The 27,070-nt window shown below is 43.9% G+C and overlaps 1 long non-coding RNA gene across 1 annotated transcript in view; it reads left to right on the forward strand.

The window, feature by feature from the left end:
• The window catches only part of LOC141577227 (uncharacterized), an 86,610-nt gene that overhangs the window by 14,933 nt on the left and 44,607 nt on the right, over positions 1-27,070 (forward strand). Inside the window, exon 4 of the long non-coding RNA XR_012506089.1 lies at positions 14,413-15,183. This is a non-coding gene — a long non-coding RNA (uncharacterized LOC141577227). The remainder of the gene's footprint in view (positions 1-14,412; positions 15,184-27,070) is intronic.

The following is a 27,070-nucleotide window of genomic DNA, read 5'->3' on the forward strand; positions in this document are numbered from 1 at the left end:
AATTGCACAATTTTTATTGTTATGCTCCATTTATAGTTATTGTAAAACATTGGCTATATTCCCTGTGTCGTAAGATACATCCCTGTAGCGTGTTTATATTACATGGAGCAGTTTGTATAAGAAACTTGGGTAATACAAAGTCTGGGGCGTGGCTCTGTCTAACCCATGTTCCCGGTCACCCTTCCTGTCAGAGCCCAGGCCCTCACTCCTGTCTGCAGGGGAGCAACTGGAGGCAGCCCTCATCAGCGCTGGCACCACCCTCTGAGTGGCAGTGACAGCAGTGACTGTGTGTGGACGTGTAAATTGTTGTTCCAGGAGCTTTACATGCATTTCTGCATTTAATAATTAAAGCCCTCCTGTGAGGAATCATTTTAGGTTTTTAATGAATAATACATTTTATTTTGATTTTGAGAGTTCAAACTTCCAGAAAATTTACTGGAATAGTACAATAAAGGCTTAGATACAGTTCACCTAAAAGGGCACTGTTTGCCCTTTTGTGTCTGGCTTATTTTAGTATAAACTTTCAAGGTCCATCCATGTTGTATCCTCAGTCAGTACTTTATTCTTTTGGTTTTATAATATCCTTTTTCTTTTTTTTTTTTCGTTTTTTCTCTATTTAAAAATATTTTCATTGAATTCTAGTCAGTTTATAATGTTGCGTCAGTTTATAATTTTGCATCAGTTTCTTGTGTACAGCACAACACTTCATTTATATAGGAACATACATGTATTCATTTTCATATTCTTTTTCAACATAAGTTACTATAAGTTATTAAATATATTCTCCTGTGCTATACAGTATAAACTTGCTGTTTACTCTATACATATTCAGTATCTGCAAATCTTGAACTCCCAATTTATTTCTTCCCACACCCTCTCCCCTCTGGTAACCATAGTTTGGTTTCTATGTCTGTGTGTCTGTTTCTGTTCTGTAGATAAGTTTATCTTTTTGTTTGTTTGTTTTTTTAGATTCCACAAGTGAGCGATCTCATATGGTATTTTTCTTTCTCTTTCTGGCTTACTTCACTTAGAATGACATTCTCCACGTCCATTCATGTTTCTACAAATGGCATTATTTTATTATTTTTTTATGGCAGAATAGTAGTCTATTGTACAAATATACTACAACCTCTTTATCCAGTCATCTGTCAGTGGGCATTTAGGTTGTTTCCATGTCTTGATATTGTAAATAGTGCTGCTCTGAATATTGGGGTGTAGGTATCTTTTTCAATTACGGTTCCTTCTGGATATATGCCCAGGAGTGGGATTGCTGGGTCATATGGGAGGTCAATGTTTTGTCTTTTGAGGAACCTCTGTATTGTTTTCCACAATGGCTCCACCAAACTGCAACCACAGTGTAGGAGGGTTCCCTATTCTCCACAGCCTCTCCAGCATTTATTGTTTGTGAACTTCTGAATGATGCCTATTCTGACTGGTGAGATGTGATATTTGATTGCAGTTTTGATTTGCATTTCTCTGATAATGATATTGAGCATTTTTTCATGTGCCTATTGGCCATTTGTATGTCTTCATTGGAGAAAAGCTTCTTTAGGCCTTCTGCCCATTTTTGAATTGAATTGTTTGTTTTTCTTTCTTATCAAGTGTAAAAGGTGTTATATATTCTGGGAATTAAGCCTTTGTCAGTCTCATTTATTGCAACTATTTTCTCCCATTCCATAGGTTGTCTTTTAGTTTTGCTTACTGTTTCCTTTGCTGTGCAAAACCTTGTAAGTTTAATTACATCCCACTTGTATATTTTTGCTTGTATTTCTATTGCTTGAGTAGACTGCTCTAGGAGAACATTGCTGAGATGTATGTCAGATATTTTGCCTATGTTTTCTTCTAAGAGGTTTATAGTGTCTTGTCTACATGTTTAAGTCTTTAAGCCATTTTGAATTTATTTTTGTGTATGCTGTGAGGGAGTAGTCTAACTTCATTCATTTACATGCAGCTGTCCAGTTATCCGTACATCATTTGCTGAAGAGGCTGTCTTTACTCCATTGTATGTTCTCACCTCATTTGTCAAAGATTCAATGACCAAAAGTTTGTGGGCCTATTCTTGGTAATTTTGTTTATCCGTTCATTGATGGATGGATATTGTTTGTAACCTTTGGCTACTCTGAATGATACTGCCATGAATATTGATGTGCAAGTTTTTGTGAGAATATGTTTTCATTCTGTTGGCTGTACAGTTGGCCCGCCATATCTGTAATTTCCATTTCATGGATCCAGATGGCTGATTGTAAAAGGACTCGAACATCCTTGGATTATGGTATCCAGGGTGGGGGGTTCCTGAAACCAACCCCCCGAGGATACTGAGGGATGACTCTACATGTAGGAGTGGAATTGCTGAGCCATATAACTCTAACCTTTTGAGGAAACACCAGACTTCTCCAAAGAAGCTGCACCATTGTCCCTTTCCATTGGCCGCAAATGAGGTATCTCTGCCTCCTCAACGACACTTGTTATTGTCCATGTTTTGATTAAAACCGTCCTAGTGGGTGTAAAATGAGAACTCATTTTGATTTTGATTTGGCTAGTGATGCTGAGCTTCTTTTCATGTGCTTATCGGGCATTTGTGTATTTATTTAAATCCTTGGCAAATTTAAACATTGGGTCGATTTTCTTTGTATTGTTCAGTTGTAAGCATTTTTTATATATCCTGAATACTAGTCTCAGATACATGCTTTGCAAAATTTTTCTCCTATTCTGCAGATTGTCCTTTCACTTTAGTTTTTTTAAGCATTAAAACAATTTCTTTACAGGGGAGGTAATTAGATGTATTGATTTATTTTATTTTTCTTGCTAAGCATGCACTCTGTCACTTGATATACCCACTTCCCCTGTCATTTCACTTTCTTGATGATGTAATTTGTAACAAAAAGGTTTTAACTTTGATGAAGTCCAGTTTATCTGCTTTTTTCTTCTATCACTTGTGCTCTTCGTATTGTATCTAGGAAACCAAAGCCTATCCTAGGACCACAAAGATTTATACTGTGTCTTCTTTTAGAAAGTTTATAGGTTTAGTTTTTACGTTTCTGTCTGTGATCAATTTTGAATTAATTTTTATTTATTTAAAATATGGGGGTCCAGATTCCAGATTCATTCTTTTGCCTGCAGATACTCAGCACTCCCTGCACCATTTGTTGAATAGACTATTCTTTCAATGGAGTGTTGTTGACACCCTTGTGGAAAACTGATTGTAAATGTAAGTTTTTCCCCCTGGGTTTTTATTATGTCTCATAGATTTATTTATCCAAACTTATGCCAGTACCATTCTGACTTAGTACTATAGCTTTTTAGTACCCTTTAAAGTGAGTCCTCCAACTTTGCTCTGCTTTTTCAAGATTGTTTTGGCTGACCTGGGCCCCTTGCACTTCCATATGAATTTTGGGATCACTTTTTCAATTTTTGCAAAGAAGTCAGCTGGAATATTGATAAGGATTCCACTGAATTTGTAACTCACTTTGGGGAGTCTTAACATTTTTAACAATATTGTCTACCATTCCATGAACATGGGATGTGTTCCATATATGTAGGTCTTTTAAGTATTATTTCGGTGATACATCAAAATATTCAATGTACAAATCTTGTAAATTTTTGTTAAATGTATCTCTCATTTTATTTTTAATGCTGTTGTAAATGGAAAGGCTGAGCTTCTTGAGGGTAGGACTATATATTAATTTGTTTATTTCTAGGATTTCTACACAGCAAATACTCTAGGTTTATATTTGCTACATAAATCTATCCACAACTCTTCCCACCCCCGTGTTATAAGAAACCAAGACCCAGGTTAAGCTACCTGAACACCTATGTGGAAGTGAGAAATGAGACCCTTGGGTGGGGCTTTGTGAAGATGATACTGAGAGCTTATTTAGGATGGCTTCATCTTAAATTCCTTTAAACAACACTTTTGGTGTAGTCAGATACATTAAGATCATGCCCTTTTGATGTGCAGAGGAGCTAAGACTATCATTTTCAAATAATTTCTAGTGAGAGTGTTGTACTTGAAATCAAATTTGCATCAATCTTTGAAGATATATGTTTCAGGAATTTTGACTAAAGAACACCTGTCTTTATTCATTAATGACAACTAAATTCTCAAGCAACATGTAAGAGTTTGAGCAAACTGCCCCAGCCCCGTAGTGCTGGTTGGCTGCAGCTGTAACTGGAGTCAGTGCTTACCTCTCCCAGCACGCTTGGGCTGATCTGCTCAAAGGTGTTCGTCCAAATGTTTGTCTGAAGTCTGTTGGACAAAGCCATAAAACATTGAGTTAAGGTTGCTGGAATGCAATATATTCCTATTAATATTAAGTAAGCACATATTGAGTGCTTACTGTATGTTGGGAATTGTCCCTCAGCCTCACATGTATATTATTTCACTTAAAACTTCATATAATTCCTTGTTATTCTCACTTTACAGATAAGGAGACTGAGAATTAGGTCTTCTGTATTTTGGATGGAGCTCATTATCAATGACAGGAAGTTGTAAGGAAAAAGATATTGATTCATCCTGAGAAAATATTTTTCTGACCGTCAGCAGTGAAGAGGGTGAACACTGAAGAAGGTGATCATTGTTTGAGTGAGACGAGCCCCGGATTGTACGGAGTCAGCATCCCTGTCCTGGACACGGCACGTGTAGATCTGTGTGGTGGGTGAGGCGGCGAGGCCGCGCAGGGAACGCGGATGCCGGGCCATTGGGCTGTGCTCAGGCCTGGTGGGGCTTTCTCCTAAGGGCAGTGGACCGTCATTGACAGATCTTAAGTAGGGGAGTGGGGTGCTCTCGTAGATCACTTTTGTCTTGTAGAATGCTTAGAAACATTTAGAAGGCTCTGCAGGAGGTGATGTGATGAGTCAGATTAGGGTGGCTGCCAGGTGTAGGAGTGTAGAATTTTCAAGTGGTTTTCAGTCCCAGTTTTGTGGCTGAGTAGCTGTGTCACTTTGGATGATGCACTCAAGGAAGTAAACAATTTATCTAATCAATTGAAGAAGTGATGTACCGACCTCCCAGGACTGCTGTGGCGATCCAGTGAGATAACGTGTGCACAGTGTGCAGCGTGGTCCCCAGCACACAGTCAGTGCTGAGTGAGTGCCAGTGAGTACCTGGTAGGTCAGGTGTGGGTGGTGGGACTCGGTGACTGAGGAAATCTGGGCCCTGAAGGTGGGGTCCAGTCACATCTGTGAGTGATGGGCCTGAGCTGGGAGAGGCAGGGAGACCTTGCCCCCCGACCAGGGGCCCTGGGTAGGACGGCTATGGGAGGAGCACCGTGAAGTCAGCTCTTTGCAGGTGGAGCTCGAGTTGCCTTTGAGACATCTAAGTGCATTGTCATGAGCTCAAAGAGGAGGTCTGGGCCCGGGCTGTGAATTTTCCTATAATCTTAATCCCTGAGGACGCCGAGGTATTGATCATTGAACGTGAAGACATACTTTACAGGACAAGTGAATAGAATTATCATCTCTGTCATCAAAGCTCACATGTCTTTATTCATCACAAGTTTGCTATTGGGTACTTACAGAGCTCACTTCCCCACCATCCCCTGGGCTCAGGCTCCACAGTAAAGAGCTGGTGAGCCTCCCTCTTTTCCAGAAGAAGGCACATTTAGCTGGTAGAATTCTGTACCTCGCCAGACTTAGAATTTTAGTTTGTTGTTTTAATTCTATTTTCTGTTAGCCATCTCCTGACAGGAGAGACGTTTTACCTCATGGGCATATTTCAATTAGCTGTTACTGAGAATTGCTGATCTGATCCATAGTGTAAGTATTATATTAACCTTGTAGAGTATTTATCATTTTTCTGTCTTTGCCCTTTAATTTTGTATGCCCCTTGAAGTCTCTATCCTATTTGGGGCCTTATTTTTTTTAATTAAAAAATGTCTATTTGCAGTTAAGAAAACAAAAGAAAAGAAAAATTACACATGATAGCTAAACTTAGAAAATATCTAGTGTGTTTTCTGTCTCGGCAACGGAGGGTTCTAGAAACTCGTGAAAACCTTCATTACACAAGTTTCTTAAAATGCTGATTAAGAAATAAAACCTTCTTTCTTCATCTTTCATGCTGCACAGCTAATTGTGAAGAAAGTGAGGGGAAATCCTCAGAAGCCAAGACAAACCAGAAAGCAGGGATTCTGGGTGATACACGAGCCTTAGAAGCCCTGGGGTGCCTGTTGGCTCCTGTACTGAGTTTCAGTTGCCTTGACAGGAGGGTAGGAGGTGAACCCGAGTCCTCTCACACTGGGAGTTGGATGACTGATCATATGTAAGGCCAAGCCCATCCCGAGAAGCATGGTTTACAAAAGGGTTAACTATGAAAAAAAATTCCTCAAGGTAAGACAGTAAGGAAAGTCAATTTTTTTGGAAGAGGGGATAAATAACAAATCCAAAGTAAGGATATAGTTTAAAGCTCTTCTGGCATGAGAGTAACCACAAACTCCTGGCAGAGAATCACAGCTACTCCTGGAATGAGAAGCTGTGGTTTGAATGAATCAGTGAGCAGCCATTCCGAAAAAGGCCTCCAGAGTCTTGAGGATCAAGATACTTGACTGCAAACACCTGTCTTCCAAGGTCTCAATCAAATAACCAGAAAGGTTTTAAAGGAAAGAAGCCATAATCATAGTTTTATTTCTTAACATTACTGTATGCTAGGAATTCAGAGGTGACTATGGAGTCACCTCTTTTATGGACCTCACTTTCTGTTTGGGGAGACAAACTGACATAGTTGGGGAGCTTGGTGGAGGGAGTTGTTAGTCTGTTGCAATTAGCTAGGAAAGGAGATTAAGAAATCAGTGAAGAGTGGGTGAACTTTTTAGCTGAGGAGAGTCTTGTTCAGTTGGCTTTTAATTGCAGGCTCGATGAGTTTTCACTGGAGGGAATAGATTTTACGGAGGATGGACTTAGCTCAGGCCTCTTTAGAATGGACAAGTGAACCTGGAGAAAGACAGTCAAATCTGTGCAGACATTAAAGTTCACTTGAACGTGCTCCATCCCTGAGCCAAAGATAGGACAAATATGCAGCACTTCTTAAGGACAGAGGAGTGGTTTTTAAGGTTCTCCAAGAATGAAGCCCAGGGAACCGAGATGGCCAGTTGTCAAACTGTGACTTTGCTCTTTGGACGGTGTACCCACCAAGGGTATTGGCCTTTTATACATTTCCATTTCTCTTTAATACATGTCAGGTGATGAGGACGTGGGCACAAGTGTTTGACATCTTGTCGAGGCGACTTTGGGTACCTGCCTAGAAACGCGGGCACGGCTACAGCTGCGTCACACATGTTGCCGCCCATCCCGCTCCCCGTCTCCGTGATCACGGCAGAGTGGTTCCTTGTTGACCTGTCCATCTCCTCTGTGACATCATAACCCATGAAAAGACCGGAGAGTATTAACTTGGCTTTGTTAAAGTCAAAGGAACAGATCTAATATGGAGTCAGATTTGTTCTTTCCTATTTCAGTATTGCCATGGAGAAGACAGTTTGGGCAGCTTTTTGTAGGGTCCTCGAGGATTTCTCTCTCAGCCTCTGGGGGCCTCTATTGAAAACCCTTCATAGCTGTCTGGCCTGCTGGAAAACCACTCCGACTCTTTTGCCCTGAAGATGTGTTCAGTTTATAACTCATCTCTACTCCTTGGAAAACAACTCAATAAAAACTCAGTTGGTTTTCCACCAGCCATGGGCAGGGGTGAGGGATACCTTGTTATTATTTCATAAAATAATAATAATAATAAAAATAGTAATAATAAAAATAATAATAGTAATAGTAATAATAATAATAATAATAATAATAATAATAATAATAATAATAATAATAATAATAATAATAATAATAATAAAAGAATTTTTAAAACAGCACTGGGCACATAGGTGAGAGTCAATAAATGCTTCCTGGCTTAAATCAAAAGTGATGACTCAGTTATTCCATGGCTGCTGTATTTGCTGAGCTAGTTACTCCTTTGCTCCATTACACATTTTTTTAACTGAAAAAGAAATACATGCAAATGGTTAAAAAAAATTCAAACAGAGCACAAAAATACACAAGTGAAAGAAGTTATCCCTCATCCTCTGTTCTTCCAGCCCTCCCTGGAGATGCCACTGTTTACTATCCTTTGGGTGCTTTTCCAGATATGCTATGCACATTCCCACCTATGTATGTAAATTCCTTTAAAGTTTTAGTTATTTTTAACTTAAAGTGATTTAAATCCTCAAGTGGCTTCTGCCTGGGTAATAGAACAGAACAAATCTGACTCCATATTAGATCTTTTCCTTTGACTTTAACCCTATGCTTTGTCTCCTAGGCTTCATCTTGCTTGTAAAACAATGTTGCTTAGAGCCTGAAATATACAGGAGAACCTATTCTGAAGGCTCTGATCTTTAAGTATATTTAACACATTTTCATTCATAAAAAGATAAGAAATTGCAGAATAGAAAATAACGTTTGTTTTGTTAGAGGTTTACAGAGATTTGACCCAGGCAGATAGCTGCAAGAACAAAGGATTCTAACAAGAAGGAATTCCTACACCAAGAAGATTGCAACAACCAAGCACGTAGGAAAAGAGCCTGAATTCTGACTTGGGGAGATGGTTTTCCAGGACATTAGTTTGCCATCTAGGTCTACAGAAACTTGCTATTCCATGCCCCAACACCTGGTCTCCCAACTTATTGGCCTGTCCTGCACTGAAGACAATGAATTTGGATTTGGTAGCACTCCTATATACCTAGCAAGCTGGGCACTGGAACTGAGTGTTATGGAAACAACAGGCCAGCCAAGGAACAATCACCACTCGGAGTGTTGGCGTACTCAGATTTATTATGCCGGCGGGCTCAAAGGGGCTTCTGCTCCGAAGTTCTGAGCACCCACATCCAAGACATACACATGAAGTTTTAAAGGGTTAATTACAAGTAAAGGTGTATTAGCCAATAAGGCTCAAGCAACAAAAAGCAAGGAATCAGCACACTGGTGCTTGTCAACTTGTAATAGACACATGTTGAGCTTCGATTTACGGCTTAGCTTGTTAGCCCAGTAAACTGACACTAAACTTCAGATTTACGAGTTAGCCCAGCAGAATTTAGATCAGTAAACCGACACTTATCACACTTAGATTTGTGACTTAGCTTGTTAGCCCAGCTGGGCTTTTCCTTCACATGAGGACAGCTCTCCCACACCCAGGGAACTACTGTGAGCCCTTGATGGTTCCACTAGGGTGGAGTGTGGTTTACCCAGGACGGATGGGGACTATGCACCAACACTCAGGCAGTCTGCTCTGTCTGGGGCTCTGATCTTGAACCACCCCGCTCCCTGCCAGCCCAACACCTGGGACAGTGGAGCTAAGGCAAAGATCGTGCCTGCCTGTTTCCCAGCGTGTAAAAGGGGAATATGTACTCTTCCCAAGGTAGTTCTGAGCGACAACACCTGCGGGTGCTTGGTTCCCAGACCAACAGAAAACCCTGCTCCGCGTGGGGGCAACAGGTGTGATACCCGTAGGGGTTCTGCAGCAGCATCGGATGGAGGGCTGGATCAGGGAGGTAAAACTTGAGCTGCGGGCCTTGAAGTGTTACAGAAGGGTACAGAGGCAGGACTGCCGCCTTCTTCAGGGTGCCACCAGAGGTAAAGCTTTTTCTCTCCATCCCCGCTAGGACCTTACCCTTTCCAGATCCCTCCCTTCTCTCTGCTCTTCCTGTCCATCTGTCTCCCTCCACTTTTTCCCTCCTCTCCTCCCCCTCCCTCACTGCCCCACCTTCTCTCGCAGAACCCAGAGCGGATTGCTGGCCCTCCTGCGCATGGGCGGTCGGTGTCAGCTGGACCGCGGGTTGGAAGCTCCAGCTCGGAGCCGGGGATTAGCCCCAAAGGCTTCTCAGCTCTGTCGCCCGGCAGGCCTTTAGCTCCTGCCTGGGGCCGGTGCCTCTGGCTGTGGAAGTGCAATGTGGGGTCTCCCGGGAAAGGGGTCAGGTGGCTGCGGGAGGGCGGTCCGCGTGTCACAGACCACGAGGGCGCGAGTCAGCCTGTGTTCAGCTGAATTGCTCGGGCCAGACCCCTCTGCCCGCGCCACCTGCCCCAGTGCCCCAGTGCCACAGCTTCCCGGGGCCAGGTGTGCACCTGCCGCCTCTCACCCAGCCGGCCTCCACTCAGTCCGCTGCTGGCGTCCCCTTCCCCTCTCTCGCCCGCGAGTCCTCTCCTCCCGGGCTTCCTCTCCTCGGCCACCGGCCCGTCCCCACAACTGGGCGGGCTGCGTCCCGGGCGGGCTGCGTCCCAGGCGGGCGGGGTCTGCGGACCCGGACGGGGCAGCTGGGGCTGGGGCTGGGGATGGCCACCGAGCGGGGCTGCAGCCCGCGTTTCCACCCATTTCCCTGCCCCGCGACTCCGGGGCTGCCCTGGTCTTCCTTTCCCGCTCCCTGAGGAACAGCTCAGTGGCGTCTGCGCTGCTCCCTGGGCTGAGAGCCTCCGGCTGTAAAGCCCAGCTACTGGTGGAGTTGGGAAAAGGGATCCTCAGTGCCAAGCGAGCTTCTGTCTCCTCCCTCAGTGTTTCTGCCCCAGGTAAGTACCTTGAACACTTTCAGGTGTTATGATGGCGATGCTTGTTGGTGTCATGTGTTTTTATAGTGAGAGGGATTACAGTGTTGATAGCAGGGCTTGGTTCAGTTAAAAATGAGCTGAAGGCATAAGGCTGTGTCATCCTCCTTCCTTCCCTCTCCCAGGGTGAAACGTGTGACCATCGATTTTAAAAATACAGTTACATTCCCTAACTAGCCCAGCCCAGCTTGGTGTGTTAACAGGAACAGCACCACCAGAGGCGTTGGAGACCCAGGGACATTGCAGTCCTAAAGAGCTCCTGGCACAGTTTGGTTTGTTTTGGTTTTTTGTTTTTCTTAAATTGTGGGGCAGACTAAGTAGTATAGAGGGAAAAATAATTGTCAAGAAATATTTTTTCATATAACAGCTTTATTGTGATATTGTTCACACACCATGAAGTCCACCCATTTAAATGGTACAATTCAGCAGCTTTTAGCATATTTACACTTGTGCAACAATTATTATTCCAGAACATTTTCATCACATCAGAAAGACCAGTGGAAATGAATGACCAATCCACCCCTCCCCAGTGGTGGTTCTAAAGAAGTTTCTTGCCTATTCTTGACCATAAGTTAACTTGTTACATTCCATGAAAAATCTGGTAGGAATTCTAATCAGAATTGCAATGAATCTGTCTATCAAAATAGGAAGAATTAATGTCTTTATGGCATAAACTTCTTCTACCCATGAATATAACTGGGACCCTATATTTTCATCTCTCCAGAGCCTGGCCCATGGGAAGTCCTCACTAATTGTTGGGCTTGTGAATGATGAGATTCTATACATCATTAGTTGCAACTGTAGCCTTTCACAGAAGAGAAAATTAACCTCAGTGAAGCCAAGTGACTCTCTGATGGTCAGAAAGAGTGACAGCCAGTGCTGGAGTGATCTAGTGGACTTGGTGCTTGCAACCAAAATTCTTCAGCAGCTACAGCTAAGGGGATTAGAGTGTTCTTTTATTTTTTCTTAATGGCGTTGCTTTTATTTTTACTTATTTTTTTAAATTAATTTTTTTGAAGTGTAGTCAATTTACAATGTTAGTTTCAGATGTACAGCAGAGATTCAGTTATAAACATATGCATATGTATCTATATATCTTTTAGATTGTTTTTAGTACAACTCATTACAAGAAATTGATTATAGTTCCCTGTGCTATATAGTAGGTCCTTGTCATTTATTTTATATTTATTAACGTGTATCTGTTAATCCCCCCTTTCCTGCCTGCTAAACACAGTTGGCTTTCTATGTCCATGAGTCCATTTCTAGGAGCAACATTTTTCTTAGTAATATATGCTGGTTGGCTGCTTTCAGTTTCAGTAATTCCATCTGTGGGTGCTTTTCTTCTGGTGGCCTTTATGTGGTTTGTACACGTGGTAATATAGGTCTGTATTTGGGAGAACTCCAGGCCTCGTGTAGTCCCTGGTACAGAGTTCCCACTGAGTTGATGCTTGAACTGGGAAAAAAACATAGTAAATGTTGGAATTTCCAATATGGTTGAGACTTCCAGGTTTCTATAACCTGCTTAGCCCACCTTAATATTGGCTGCACCCTTACTTGGTAATTTGGTGGAATTCCATGGTATGGTGGTGTAGAGACAGGGCCTTTTATGCTTATTCTCTTTCCTTTTTCTAACACTCATTCTCCTGGGTCTCCCAGATCCTCCCCCAGCAGTGCCCAGGGCTGGCTTGGTGCTGCGCTGAGGATATATTTATTAATAAGGACCTTTCCTCATCTCTTCTGAGCCTCCATTTTTTTCTCTGCACAATGAGGTCTTAGACTAGATATGTGCTTTTCAGTTTCTTTTAAAGCCATGTTTCCTTTGAGAAACAGAAAATGCAAATCACTCCTCCCATCCCAACCCTTTAGATTTTGATACAGCCTCCAAGGAGTGACAAAGCACTTTGTGGAAAATTGATGTGATTGTGATTCCAGGTGGCACAGAAAAGACTCTTCAGAGATTTATTGCAGGGAGAGGGCAGGAAAGGTGCAGTATGTCACACTTTCTAGTGTGAGCACTGGAGCAGTGGCTTGGATTTAAATACGGTGTCTGACGTGGCCTCTCTCTAATCATGTACAATGTGATAAACTTCTCTACCTCAGTTTTTCTTGATGTGTCAAGTTTGCGTGATAATATTTTAGGGCTTTTGTGAAACATTATACACATAATCCATTGGTGTTTCGGTAGAAATAAGACCTGCTAGGGATTCAGGGATTTGTTTAAAAAAAAAAAATCTTGTCCATAGCAATCTGTCGGTGTGTATTTTGAATTTCCTGGAGGGTGAGGGTTGAGTCTAAAGTCCATCGTGGGACAGGTGGCCCATAGTTTTCTGTGCACCTGATTGCCCCCTCCTCCCCAGTCCTCTTCCTCAGTCCAGGATTAAGTTCCCTAGTAGATTTACACAGAGGTCTTGTGGAAATGGCTTTTCATTTTATTGTTTCACCAAGAAGGGCTGCCATCATGATCTCTGTGGTCAGGTTTTGAAGGGCTGCCATCATGATGTCTAGTCAGGTGAAGGCTATGCAATTGGGAGTTTCTATTTAATAAAAAGAAAAAAATTACAAATAGAAAATTAGAACAAGGGTGATGACAGGAGCTCTTGGAAGTGGGCACCATTAGTTTTGTTAGCTTCAGGTGCAGTGGCCTCTTGCCACGAGGACCCATCCTCTTGCTCTGAAGTTGGAGGGACCAATGGGTTGAGTGGGAATGTTAACTGAGTGTATCTCATGTGCTGGGCATTGTCCTATTTGTGCTTTGTGTTCCTTATTTGAGACAGTGAGCTCATTTAACCTCAATAGCCTCTTTAAAAAATTAGACTTTTTATTTTGAGATATAATGTAGATTCCCATGTAGTTGTAAGAGATAATATGGAGAGGGCCTATGGACCCTTTGTATAGTTTTCCTTAATGGTTCCAACTTGCAAGTTTGGGGTACAATTCATTACTGACTCACTAACAATTTGAGGTTTGTTTTATTGCCCTAATTTTATTCACGATTAAACTGGGGCTTAGAGAATCACACAGGCCTGACCAGGTCACCCACATGGTTAGTGTCGAGACGGGTGGAACGTGGGCTTGGGATTTCCAGGCAGTACCATTATGATGGTCTGTGGCAGGGAGCAGCATTCATTTTGCTGGTTTATTCATTCATTCAACAAACATTATTGAGTAACCTCTGTGGGTTAGATGTTTTCATAGGGTTATCTGATTCTTCAGCAGTCCTGAGAATCAGGTATTGTTTATAATTTTTAATCTGAGAAAATTAGCTCTAAGAAATTATAACCCCCCCAAATGAAATATAGCTCATAAAGGAGCGATACTAAATTTGTACAGTCACCCCTTTTTATGCAGGTGGTACCCTAGGCATTTTACATTTGCAAACTTCTGTAATCCAGATATATTCATGTAAGACAAAGATTTTTTTTTTTAATTGAAGTATAGTCAAGTTTACAATGTTGTGTCAATTGCAAGGTTTTTTTTTGAATTTTGAATTAAAAAATATTTTTTCAGGAGGGTAATTAGGTTTATTTATTTGTTTCATTTTTTAAAATGAGGTACTGGTGTTTGAACCCAGGACCTCGTACATGCTAAGCACGTGCTCTACCACTGAACTGTACCCTCCTCCCCAAGGCAAGTTTTCTTATCCATTATTCTGAAGCTTAGGAGTTCAAATAAATTGGATAGAAAACCAGATCTTTTGATCCCACTGTAATCCTTTTCTTTATATTCTACTGAAGGAGGTTGGGGAAAGCACTTCCTTTGTTCACTTCCTTATTCAGCATTTTTCAGCAGTGACTTTGCATCAGGGCCTTGGTAGGTGCTTGGAAACAGAAAACAAGAAATGACCCTTCTCTGCAGGGCAGAAAGCCTAGACCAAAAGCTGGGTAATGTGATCCGAGCTACGGTAGCCATTTGAAGACTCTGAGGACAAACTGTACCCCCGGATTTACTTGAGCTTCCCTTGCCTTCTGGTTGGTACACACCAGGTCACAGCAACCCAGATGGGCCTGCAGCCCACAGTACAGTATGTACCTCGATCTCCTCTCCCCTCTCGTCAGGGCCTGCAACATGAGCATCCCTGACTACGTGCAGTGTGCTGAGGACCACCAGACTTTCCCCGTGGTGGTCGAACAGGTGGGGATCATCTCAGAGGAGAATTTCTTTTGCATCTATAAGTGAATCACCTTGGTGAGTCAGATCAGTCCGTGCGGCTCCCAGTGGGCAAACTGTATCCACTACAGGCACCACTATGCGCCCAAGAATGGGTGGAGCGACTTCCAGACCCACCGCAAGGTCTTGGGCCTTGTCATCATTACTGACTGCCTCTCGGCCAAGGCTTCGAAAAGCTCCACGTGCAGAGGAGCTGTATGGCACCACGCTCTATGGCTCTCAGCACTTTGACTTCTGCTGCATGGGGAGGTGGCCGAGCAGCCGCGCACCAAAGTGGCCTTCAATTTACGAGGAATGCAGGGTGGTGGAGAAGAGGATCAAGGACTTCACTGAGTCACTCTTCATCTTGCCCAAGTCCAAGAGGCTGGACTGTGCATCCGACAATTCTGGGGACAAGATCCTCCTTCTCTGCATCCCATTTGAGAAGGAGGACATCATGGGACTGGACACAGAAAGCAGGTAAGTTTACCTGGAGGCCAGTCCACCCTGGCTGTGTGCCGGGTTTCTTCCCTACATCCAGAAAGGGATCAGCAAGGAAGAGGACTCTCTTGTAGCCAAGTGTGGAGGGAGGTGCAGCCCGCCGGTTTACAGACATTTAAAAGTGAATCCGCCTTTGTTTCAGAGAGATCCTTTTAGGGTTATTGTGGACACTTACTCCAGGTTTTCAGCCAGGACCCTGGTGGGACCCCTGGAGTTGCTGTCCAATAGAGTAGCCACAGCCACTGATGCTAGGAGAGCTGGGGAGGAGGCTGCTCTGAGGTGAGATTTGCTGTAGGTCAAATGAACATCAGACGCTGAGACTTGTCTAGTAAAAAGAATGTAAACTATCTTATCACTTCCTATATTGATTACATGTCAAAATGATAGTATTTTACATACAGTAGGTTAAGATTTGTTCTTAAAATCATTTTCTAGTATTTGTTTTTTGTTTCTTGGTTTGTTTCTTTGTTTACAGTTTTAAATGTGGCAACTGGGAAACTTTCTTTACATGGCTCTCATTTCATTTATGTTGGGCAGCCTGTCTTAAGATAGTCTCATCCCTTTGCTTGTAGATGAGATGCTGAATCCCGAGAGGCAGAACGAGGCGCTGGTTGAGCTGGGGCTGGAGCCGCTGTCTCCTGCCTCCCAGGCCCAGCACCTGTTCGGCTCAGGCCATCTATTCCTGCCCGACAGCCAGCATGCCATGTTAGGACATCAGAATCACCGCCAGGGACCTCCGAATGAACTCCTTATGCAGGGAAAGGCGTATCACGGAGTATGGGAAAGAGCAGGGAAATGTTCATCCTCACTTTGTCCCTGTGATTAAGTCAACGGCCCCACATTGTCTCGGAATTACAGACGAGCTCTTCTGGGCTGCCTACCCCCCCACCATCTGCTCTGTTTCCCCGTGTATCTATAGTGCTGTCCTTCGTGCAGAAGAGGGTGACATGCCTTTGCCGAGAGGTGGTCCCCCTTTGCTGGGGAGAGTGAGGGAAGCTGTGTGCCCACGGCCTACGGCCTCAGGCCTTGAGTCTGGAGAGTACTCATGGCGGTCTGACAGGTGACGGTCGGAGGACCTGGCACGGCTGCCGGGCCCACTGTGGAGGCGGTGCTCTGTGATTCTTGAAATTAACTAAGATCAGATTCTACTTTCTGGTTGTTGGTAAGTTGGAGGAGAAGATGCCAGAGAATTGATAAAAAGAATGTCCAGACCAGCCCTGTGAGTGATAGGCACAGGGGACCCGAGTCCCCCACGTGTGTGAGGTGCCTAGCGGGCTCTGGATGAATTTTCTGTTCCTCCCGGACATAACTCTATGGCTTAAGGAATGGGCAAGGCATGTCATGGCCTGTACTTGTCCTCACAGGGCCCTGTGATCTTCATGCCCGCACTCCCCTTCTGCTCCTTGGAGACGAGGTGTCAGGTTTAGGAGCCTGGGCACTGCTGAGGGCATAGCTGCCAGCACCGTGCTACACCGAGGCTGGCTCCGTTCACCTCACATGTCACCTCCTGCTGAGCCCCCAGGCGTCAGTCAAGGTAGGTCCATAGGTGCAACATACGCAGAGACCACGTTCTCCCCCTGGACAGATTGGTTGGTGAGCAGTGGAAGCCTAGAGCCCTGCCCCAGCCCCAGGCCAGTGCCTCCTCTTTTGTCATAGGAGGCACTGGTGACATTTTTGCTCAGCAACTGCTTGGCTCTGACTCTGCAGACCCACCAGAGAATGCCAACTTGTTTTTGCCTTTTGAAGTCTGCCCTTGGGATTTGGCGGAGTAGCTGGATATGTGCTTAGCCCATAGTGGTTGACACTGTCACCATTGTTTACCCAGAACCTCGTGTACCAGGCATGGCTCTCGGCATCAAAATACAGCAGCGCATTAAACCTCCCTCCTGGTGGGTCTGTCTGTTTTGGTACCATAAGGGATCAGCCAGCATCTTAACGTCAGTGAGATAACGTGGCCAGTGAGCTCGGGTCAAGCACATTCTCCTCCAGTCACTTTTACTGAATTTTTGCTTTTACTATTCCACAGTCATTAATTTTTTAAACAATGCTTTGGTACAGGAACAGCCTAATTCTCTCCTGCTACTCTTGGTGGAAGTGAGTAAAACTGTCCAGCCTGAAATGCGACCACAATTTGTAGCTCAAAATCTGCCTAGACGCATATAGGTGGAGTTTTGGTTAGGGGCGCTGATCATGTTGGGGTCCCCCGGCAGCGCCACTCCCCTCAGGCCCCTGCCTTCCCCGGAGCAGGAGGTGAGTGTGGGTCTCACCGTCCCAGCATCCCTGGCCTCACACACTCACATAAATTCTTGTACATGCTGTCAAAATCATTTTTGTTCTTGTGTGTTTCTAATTTTCTCTTGTTCCTCTTTTCCTTTTTCTTTATTCTTTTTCTCTTGTACTGCCAAGTGAGCATGTTGTTGCGTCTGAAAATGTGGGCTGTGCACACCCTGCATTGGAAATATCCAGATTGCCCTCCACCAGCGGTCACTGGTGAGAAAGTGGCAGGCTCATGGGTGTGCAGCTGCAGGGGACGCTGTTGGAGGAAGCAGTCACCGTTTACTTATTTAATTTTTTTTTTTTTGCATTCAACATCCCTGTGCCATTTACTTTACTTTGCCTTCATAAAGTGGCTTAGGGGGGTCTAAAATCCATGCCACTCTTGTGTTCCCTTTACGAGGCTGGTTTTTCTGAGTATCAGGAAAACATGGCCTTCTCCTAAGTAGCTGGCTCAACTGGATCTTGTTGACACAGCGACCGCTAAAGGGGACCGTAGCTTCCTCTCTTCTCCAGCCAGTGGGCATTCAGAGCCGGGTCTGTGCTTTGCCTCAGCAGCCGTGCAGGCCTCCCTGCCCCGGCCTTTAGTTTTAACCCATGTTGGCATAAATAGCTGACTCCTTGTCTGTTGCAGCTGATGTCCACCACTGACGGCCGTGTAGTTAGTTTGCGGTAGGGAGTCTGCAACACCCCAGCCAACCTTGAAGGAAGATGTTTTGGCCGACCTAGGACCTTGGATTCTCACCCCCATCATGCTTCATCTCACTCGGTGGAAGGGTTTGGCCACCAACATCATGCTGAACATGAGGCCTTGTTTCTCCTTTCATGCTCTGGTCCAAATGTGGACACTTCATTTATCACTGAATTTGTATCGCTTGAGACAGGCCATAATATCTGAATGAGTCCATCACATTCTGGGTGGGGAACAGAACAGAAGTAAGTGTCACAATTAGATGGAGTCTAGGCTGTCCGTGTTGGCTAATGCTGGCTGGGATCTGTGATGGCCGGGCTGTGCCCTGGACACAGGCCTTTCCCGTGGCTCCCGAGAGCCCAGGGGTTGGAGTGAGAACAGCCTTGCCTGGGTTCCTCCATCCTCATCTGCTCACTGGCAAGTGTGGCTGCTAATTAGGAGCTCCCCCAGACCTCGGGCCCTTCAAAGCTCAGACCACGGGAGAACCTTGAGTCCCTTCTCCTGGGCCTCCTTTGTGAGAATCCAGTGCCTTCTGAGGTGACCAGCGGCAGGAGATGCCTCCCCCTCCAGGGAGCACCCTACGGAGGACTGTTAATCAGTGTACCATGCTGTGAACTTGGGGGGTTACGGCCATGGTCCCTGTAGAACCACATTTGAGATGGGCTTAGTGACGGAAATAATAGGACTGATTCCAGGGCAGGGATTAGGGGAGGGAACATTGGAAATTGAATGTGACCTCAAACACATTGTTGGGTGCTGGGGCTGTTACTAAAATGGGGAGTCTGGGAGGTACCTGCCAGGAATCGAATTCCAGAGTAAATGGTGAACATGAGGCATTTTTAAGATGCCATTTGTCATCCAAGTTAGGACTTCAAAGAGGCACTCGTGTGTATGAGATTGTGGCTCAGGTGAAGGAGCCGGACTATAGATACACGTTGGGAATCGTCATTCTTAGCTGGTGTTCATAGCCTTGCATGTGAATTACATCATCTCGAGAGCTGCAGACTGAGGCTGAGGGGGGACAGGGCCCTGCCTGGGTTGGAGGAAAGCCCAGACCATGCAGCTTTGGTGTGTCAGTCAGCGGCATTTGCGATTTTCAGCCTAATGCCATTTATCTTTAAGGGGCTGGGGTGTGTGCAGGGCCAGCCAGGAAGAAATCTGAAGGGAGGGTCGTGGCCACGTGTGTGTCTTGGGAAGATGCAGAGTCTGCAGGGTCCTGGAGGGTAGAGTTCTTAGAAGCTGGGGTTGGAGTGAGGAGTGGGCAGAAGGTAGTCACACTCACCTGTGAGGGAGGGTGGAGTCCTTGGGAGTCCACACCCTACCGGACTCGCTTTCCCATGAACAGAAGGCAATCATACAGAGTATCTGAAGTGAGAAAGGATGGGTGCTGGGAGGGGAGCCAACCTGGAGAATGGTGCTTGGAAAGGTCTGGAATAGTCTCCCTGGAAAATAGAGTTAAAAATACCCAGAATCTTAAGAACGTTGATAGTGACTGGGGAGGAAGCAGTTTTTCTGGCCTCCTAAGGGTAAGTCATGTATCCGGGGATACACAGAAAAATCGGGCATTCTGTTCCGTGGTTTTGATCCTTACCGGGGGAACAGTGCAAGTTTAAAGGGGGAGAAGGGCAGCGGAGGGAAACTAGCCAGGCCCCGTGTCAGGTACCAGTCGGCCGCCCTACTTGCGTGTTGAATTCACATCCATGCTTCCCAGGTGGGCGGTGGCAGCCCCCTTTTGCAGATCGGGAAGCCTTCTCAGAGGGTTAAGGAATTGGTCCGTTTAGTGGCTAGTAAATGCTGCAGCAGAATTCAAGCAAGGCCTTGTCAGACTTCAAGGGCATGTTTTCTCTACTAATTCCGGTACCTCCCTGTTGAACCTGGAATGGTGAATTGGGTCAGTTTTGGAGCCTTTCAGAAAAAGTACGATTTAAGTGCCTCAGGACTGTTTCACAAAGCTCAGCGTTCTTTGATTTTTCTGAAGCACCGCAGTGCTTTTCGCCCCACAGTTGTTAGGTTTTCTCCATTCTCGATGACGTGGTTGCAAATCACGTACAGGTGCAAAACCAGACTTAGCAGCTTCTGAAGGGAAACTCTCCAGTTCTCCCTTGATCGGCTTTCTTCCACGGGATGTAACTATGCTGCAGCGTAGGCCTGAGTTTTACTTATGGAGTGAGGGTTTAATATCCAAAGTTAGCATAAAATGGTCAGATGAAGAAAATCGACGTTGACAATTTATTTTTGGGTTTCATTAGACAAGATATACTATCAATTAATGACCCATATAGCAAATGAAATTGACTACAGAACATTGCATTTCTTACTTTCTATTTAGAGTTCTCTTACAGAATAAGGTTGCCTGCTTTGGAACATCATCTCCACCACCACGGCACCTATCAGTGTGTTGGTGTGATTGCATTTACGCAGTGAATGTAATCTGGTCTTCCTCAGCCCCAAACACTCCAGTGAAGAATCACGGGCTGTAGCCATCTCTTGGTCACGCAAATACTTCTAAAATTATATGATGCCAGAAAAGAAGGAAGAGAGAGAGAGAGATTGCCTTTATCAAAGTTCCTTTCAATTCTAACTGCAAACTGTTGTTGAGCAGCTCTGTTTTCCTTTGGATATGAATATATACATTTCTTTGCATGTAATCTTGGTTTTGGACTAGAACACCAAGTTCTTGCTGTCCACAAGCCACAAAAACAGTAGCCAAATTGCACACGTGTGAAATTGTTTATACTTTTTCCTGAGAAAGTATCCTTGAATTTGGGACTTGGGCTGTGATTTTTGCTTTTTGCTTCCCGCACCCCTCTTGTAATCTCTCACTCCTTCCCACGTGGCCCCCAAGAGTTCGTGGTCTCAAAGGAGCGGGCAAACACCCAGTTGGTCACCATGTACTGCTGCTATAGATGAAGCCCAACCAAGACCTAAAGGACATTATCAGAGAGGACTTCCTGGAAGAAATGGACTCTACATTCATTTGTGAGGACAAAGTGTCAGCCAGGAGAAGTAGTCAAGAATGTGGCTCAGGTGGCAGGTGCAGCCCGGGCAGATGCCTGGAGGCTTTTGGCGTGGGGAAACGGGGAGAGTGCCCTGTGTGGTCCAGGGTGGAAGGTGCCCCTGCTGGTGAGGACACTGGAGAGAGTCCGGGATGGAGGGCTTTGGAAGAGCTTGGGTTTTACTAGAACTGACACAGTAGTCAGTGAAGGGTGTCATCAGAAAGTGACCCTCAGGAAAGGTAATTCTGGTTTTTCTTCTGATATTCTACAGACACAAGGGTCGGGAAGGGTGAGAGTAGGTATGTCTGTCCCTTTGAGACCCACCCCGTCATTCATTTATTCATAACACGTGCACTTCTGTGTGTCTAGGGGAGAGAGGGTGGAGCCACATTAGTAAGCAAAATGTATTTGCTTCTTGTGAGCTTAGCATTGTCAGAAGTTGACTTAGCCTAGAATGTTCTAGGAATAGAGGAACAAATTGTGGTAGTTGGAAGGAGGGAAGGCTTCCTTGGGAAACAGTCAAAATGAGCCTGGAGACAAGTGGGAAGTAGGAGCAAGTCAGGGGGCCCCTGAGGTCACTGGGGACCTGTGTACTGAGGTGAGGCTGGGCAAGCAGTGTCTGGGGTGGGGCTAGAATTCCACCAGGGAGCCTCTGAAGGGTTTGAAGTGGGGGTGATGTAATCAAATTTGTGATTTGGGAAGACTGCTGTGGCTCTGTGTGTGTGTGTGTGTGTGTGTAGCAGGGAAGAGGGGAAGGGTGCCACCAACAGGGGGGGTCATTAGAAGAACATTCACAGGCTGGGAGAGAGGCGTCGGGACTGCTTGGGGACGGCAGGGGCAGTGTGGATGCCGGATTTCCTTATGGGGAGGGCTTGTTAGCAGGGCGACCCTAGAGGCGACTTTTGGCTGGAAGAAAACAGATGGAGGCTGCCAGGTGGACTTTCGTCTTCTCTCCTTCCCTGCCTTGTGTGATGATCTTAGCTCAGCCAGCTTTTGGAAAAGAAGAGCTAAGTTCCAGGGTAGCCCAGGACTTTGTTGAGCTCGTTCGAGTGAGATCTGATAGGATTTAGGTTTGTGTTCAGATCTGCATGTTCACTTAGCTAGAAACGTCCCGTCATTTCGATTTCTATAGGGGTTTTTATTCTTGATAAAGATTGCTTTCTTGGTGAGAGGAAATTTAATACAGCTGTTGGCTTTCTCAAAAAAAAATCATATCTTTTAAGAACTTTAATATTCAAAACAATAGGAATATATTAAAATTTTAAAGTAAGTCTTTGGTGCAGTTTATTTGTTTTCTGAGCTAGTGTGGAGTTAGAGCCTTTGCATTACTTAAGAGCACATACTTGTCAGTATTTAAAGAGCTGTTAGTGAGCGCCCCAGGCCCCACCTCTCAAAACATCATTAAAGGTTGCTCTGAAATAGTGAGGCCATAAAGGTCTTATTTGCAGAAACCAAACAGTTGGTTTATAATATGCAGCATAGCTCCCTTTATAAAATAATAATAGGTTCAAAATTAAGAAAGTGGAGGATAATTGATTTTTTTAAAGCTGAAACATAAACTTTCTTGTGCTAATGTTGCAACTGGAAATTTTGAAAAGAAAAATCCTACTGTAATATCATCTACGTGGAATACATATATGACTTTCACTTTTGAAAAGTAACTGCGCGGTGGTTTTTGAAGTCAGGAGAATTCCAGCTCAGATACTGGCAGTGATGGTTGCTGGTTTTTAATGGAAGGGCCTAAATTTGCCTTCTTAGCATTTTTTTTTTTTTTTTGGAGTGAAAAGTTTGAGTAGTGCTTTGCCAGCATGATTTTGGGTCAATTTGAGGGCAGATGTCGTGTACCAGCAATGAGATATTTCCATGCATTTTATTTTCCGGACATCACCAGGGCACATGTGGGGTTTGTGCCTGCAGGCTGGAATGCTGCTGGACTCCCTGATCCATCACCGTTATGTCCTGGAGCTGCTCCGGACAGTGAATGATTTTCTGTGGCTTCTAGGTAATGTGGTCTGAGGCAGATGATCAGATGTGCAGTTAAAGTACTATTACTTGAAATAAGAGTAACCTAGAAACATGGCTCTAACAATACAGGGTGAGGGAGAATTGGCTGAGCTGCTTGCAGTGGGGAGTCTTCTCAGGTGACTCCCTCACCGTGATTCTTGCCAGTATCCACCCCAGCCCTGCACGGTAGTCCTGCCGAAGCAAGCATGTTCTTTGCTCAGAAACGCACTGAATTTCCTTGTGCCTCTGTTTGTTGGCTTGTTTTTTGAAAGCACGTCTTGCCCTTTGCTTAAATGCCATCCATGGTAGTCACTTCTTACACTCATTCTACTGGACTTCGTCCATAAATAGCTGCTGAATGGAAGAACAGAATGTAGTATCTCCATGTAGTGGAACATTATTCACATGTAAGAGTGAATAAAAAAGAAAAAACAAATAAAGAGGAAAATGAAAAAGGCCACCTGTTCTGGGAACTCCTCCCTGACTGTTCAACCCGCACTTTTCCCTTTGAAACCCAATCACTTATGCTCCACCGTACTCTTTTTGATAGTACTTACTACCTTCTAATAAACTTTAACGGTTTCAAAAAAAAAAAAAAGAGAGAGAGAGAGAGATGCTGATACCACTTCAAAATGGACAAGCCTTGAAAACAGCATTTTAAGTGAAAGGAAGCAGACACAAACGGCCACATATTGTTGATTTCAGTGATCTGAAATGCCCAGAAAAGGCACATGCAGAGGCAGAGAGCAGGTGATGGTTGAAAGGGGCTGGGTGGAGGGGGATTAGGGAGTGACTGTTAGTGACAGGAGGTTTCTTCTGGGGTGATGAAGTGTTCAGGAAATAGATGGTGGTGAGGGCTGCACAACTGTGAGTGTGCAGAAGACTGCTGAGCTCTGTCTCTGGGAGTGCCTGTTGTTGGGGCGGCTTTATTTTGTTCTCATCGTGCAATGAGAAGACTCATCTGCTGCTGTGGCCGTTCTACTCCCGTGAGTGGTGAGGGTCAGAGACTTTGTAGAGTCATGTTTCTTTTTTTTTTGCCCCTTGCTGAGTGTAGGCAAAAAAGGTTTAAGCCTGAGAAAGTGCTCCATCTGCAGAAATGTCTTTTAGTTTTGCATGGTGTAAAAATCTTGAGAGCTTTTTAATCGTTGAGGACAGCCTGTGGGGGGAAACAGCCCGTGAATCCTGGGTGAGTCCCGGAAGAGCTGCGCGTCCCTCCCTGACACGGGTGGGGATTTCACCCCCGTTCAGGCAGTGAAGGGTCCAGACCCGAGAGCGGAGTTGACAGTCGTGAATATTTACATGAATCCGCTGCTTCATCTTGGATATTAATTTCAAGCTGAGTCAGTATGTGGCGGCAGCCTCATCCTACATCAGGAATTTATAGTATCTGCTCTTTGAGGTGAAGACCTGACAGACTTGACTATTTAACAGTCTCCCTTGAATTGATATCTCAGATTACTTTGTCAAAAGGAAAACAGCAGAAATACAGACGTCCTTTAATGCCAATGTGACCTGGAAAGGGTTTAGTCTCTGTGCCTCAGTGGCCTTATCTGCGGGTGGGGATGATGATAACAGTGCTTCCCTCAGAGGGGCTGGTGAGGGGAGAGTTAGAAGCACACATGGAGGACTTACACGAGATGCTCATGAATGACCTAATTTAGTGCTCTCAGCCTGGTCAGGCCTCAGGAGCAGAGATGTCAGAACAGAGCAGTCCTAGCGGGAGCTCGATCCGTGTTGGCAGGTGTTACGATCAGTATCACCTCTGTGGGTTATCAGGTAGTTTTAAGACTTGGTAATATGAATTCATGAATAATGTTAGAAGACTAGACATCTCAGATCCTGTTTAAATAGTTCTCAAGATTTCCTCTGAGAAATGGATGTTTTCTCCCCATCTTAAATCTGAGATGAGTCTCTAAAAAATTCTGTATTCCTCCATCCTTTTGCTTTAATTCTCCATTTCTTAAAAAAGAAAGTTTTTAAATGGAGTTTATGGGGACTGAACTGAGGGCCTCATGCATGCTAAGCACATACTCTCCCAAATGAGGTATAATCTCCCAAATGATTTTTTTTAATTTACTTTCTTAGTATTCAGAAGTTAGAGGCCTCTAATTCTTTTTCTGGAGACTTGTCCATGAACCTGTAAATCTATAATTAATGGACAAAACTTGGTTTATTAAAAACATCAATAGAACTTTCTGCAATCCATCCAAAAGGAAATGCTGATTGAATTAAAATGTTTCTCCTTTAAGGTGATTTCTCCTTTTTGGTCTAGCTTAATTTATTAACAGCCATCCTCATCATCATAATGACCAAACTCGCTCTGAGTGGACACCTACCTAACACTAAAATGCTTTCCTCATGTTTTACTTCATAGCAGGTGTTTGAGGGTAGGTATCAGTGTCTCCTTTTTTGCAGCTGAGGGATTGAGAGATGGAGCAGCTTGTCCTAAATCACACCCAGCTGGCGGTGGCTAGCTCGGTGCTGGAACCCAGGCTGCACAGGATGCATTCTTAATTGCTCCTCTAATCAGCCTCCCGTTGAGTGGTTACCCGAACTGCTGTGACTCCATAAATGGCCGATTTTTGTGATCTCAGCCTTATGAGGCCTTCAAAGGAGAGACACCAGTGAGAATGTGAGACAGAGTGTCATAAATTAAAATTGTACATTTTCACAAATGTTTAATTCTCAGGTAATTACTTAAAAAGTTAATTTTTTTAATTTAGTGGTCTGTTAGCACAAAAAACAAAACATTAAAAACAATTATAGTGCCAAAGAGAAGTGGGCTTTGAAAGTCCAACCACTGTTAATGATGTTACTTGTTTTTCTCTAGTGGCCCTTATTGACAGAAACACTTACAAAGACTGAATTGGTTTTATGTAGTCTTAATATGGAAGAAAAGATTGTCAGTGAATATTATAAGTAAAATCTTTACTCTTTTCTTTCCTGATGGTGAATATGTAAGTTGTTTTCATGGCTTAAGTACATTTCCTTATTTGTGAAATTTGAGTAATATCGTTTAACTTGTCTGACTGTGAGAGTTAGACGCCTTGTATACAAAGAACCCAAGAGGTGCTTAATAAAAATGTGCTGTCAGAATGACAGATATTTTAGAAGGATCAACTCTGAATACTAAAGAGTGTCGCTTATTTCTGATGCATATTCAATATTTATAATATTTATATATATGATATATTTGAATATGGTTTAAAGTAACAAGGATTCATTTTTTTTTTTAGTGTAGTATGAAGTTTTAATGAAACCTGTATCATACTAGTGAGACAGGGACTAGTTAAATTGCCTTAATCAGACGACCTTGAATATTATTTACACAGAATATGTATTGTTACAACTCAGAATTCATGTTGCCGTGTAACCATCCACACAGACATTTAAATTCGTGGGATTCTGACCAGATTCATTAAGTTTAGTAAAATCCACATTGATCATTTTCAGGGAATAAGCTTCTCTCTTTTGTGATTAAGCAAAATTTTGATTTGTTTTCCTGCACTCTTAACAGGTTTAAAATATCAAAACATTGATATAACAAGTCACTTTTATAATAGAATAAAGCTCATGCTGTTTTATTATATAAATAAATGTTTTTGTATTTCATCAATCTTGTATGATATCCTGGCTCTTTGAGAATTATTTTGCAAGATACTTAGATAACCTACTGTTGGAAAAATACAAACGTGACTTTTATGAATATAGGCCTAGTACAGATCTGTTGGTTTATGCTACAGTGCAAGACATGAGGCCTGGGAGAGCTTTGCTGCCGATTGCAGGACAGAACCCATGTCTCAGTTTCCCCTCCTGTAAAATGAAGTGGCTGGACTGAATTCTTTCCTCTTCTAAGATGAGTTTCCATGAACCTATGTCTTTTGTTTATATTCAGGAGTAT

Source organism: Camelus bactrianus, chromosome 3 (genome assembly GCF_048773025.1).
Source record: "Camelus bactrianus isolate YW-2024 breed Bactrian camel chromosome 3, ASM4877302v1, whole genome shotgun sequence".
Classification (NCBI taxonomy): Eukaryota; Metazoa; Chordata; class Mammalia; order Artiodactyla; family Camelidae; genus Camelus; species Camelus bactrianus.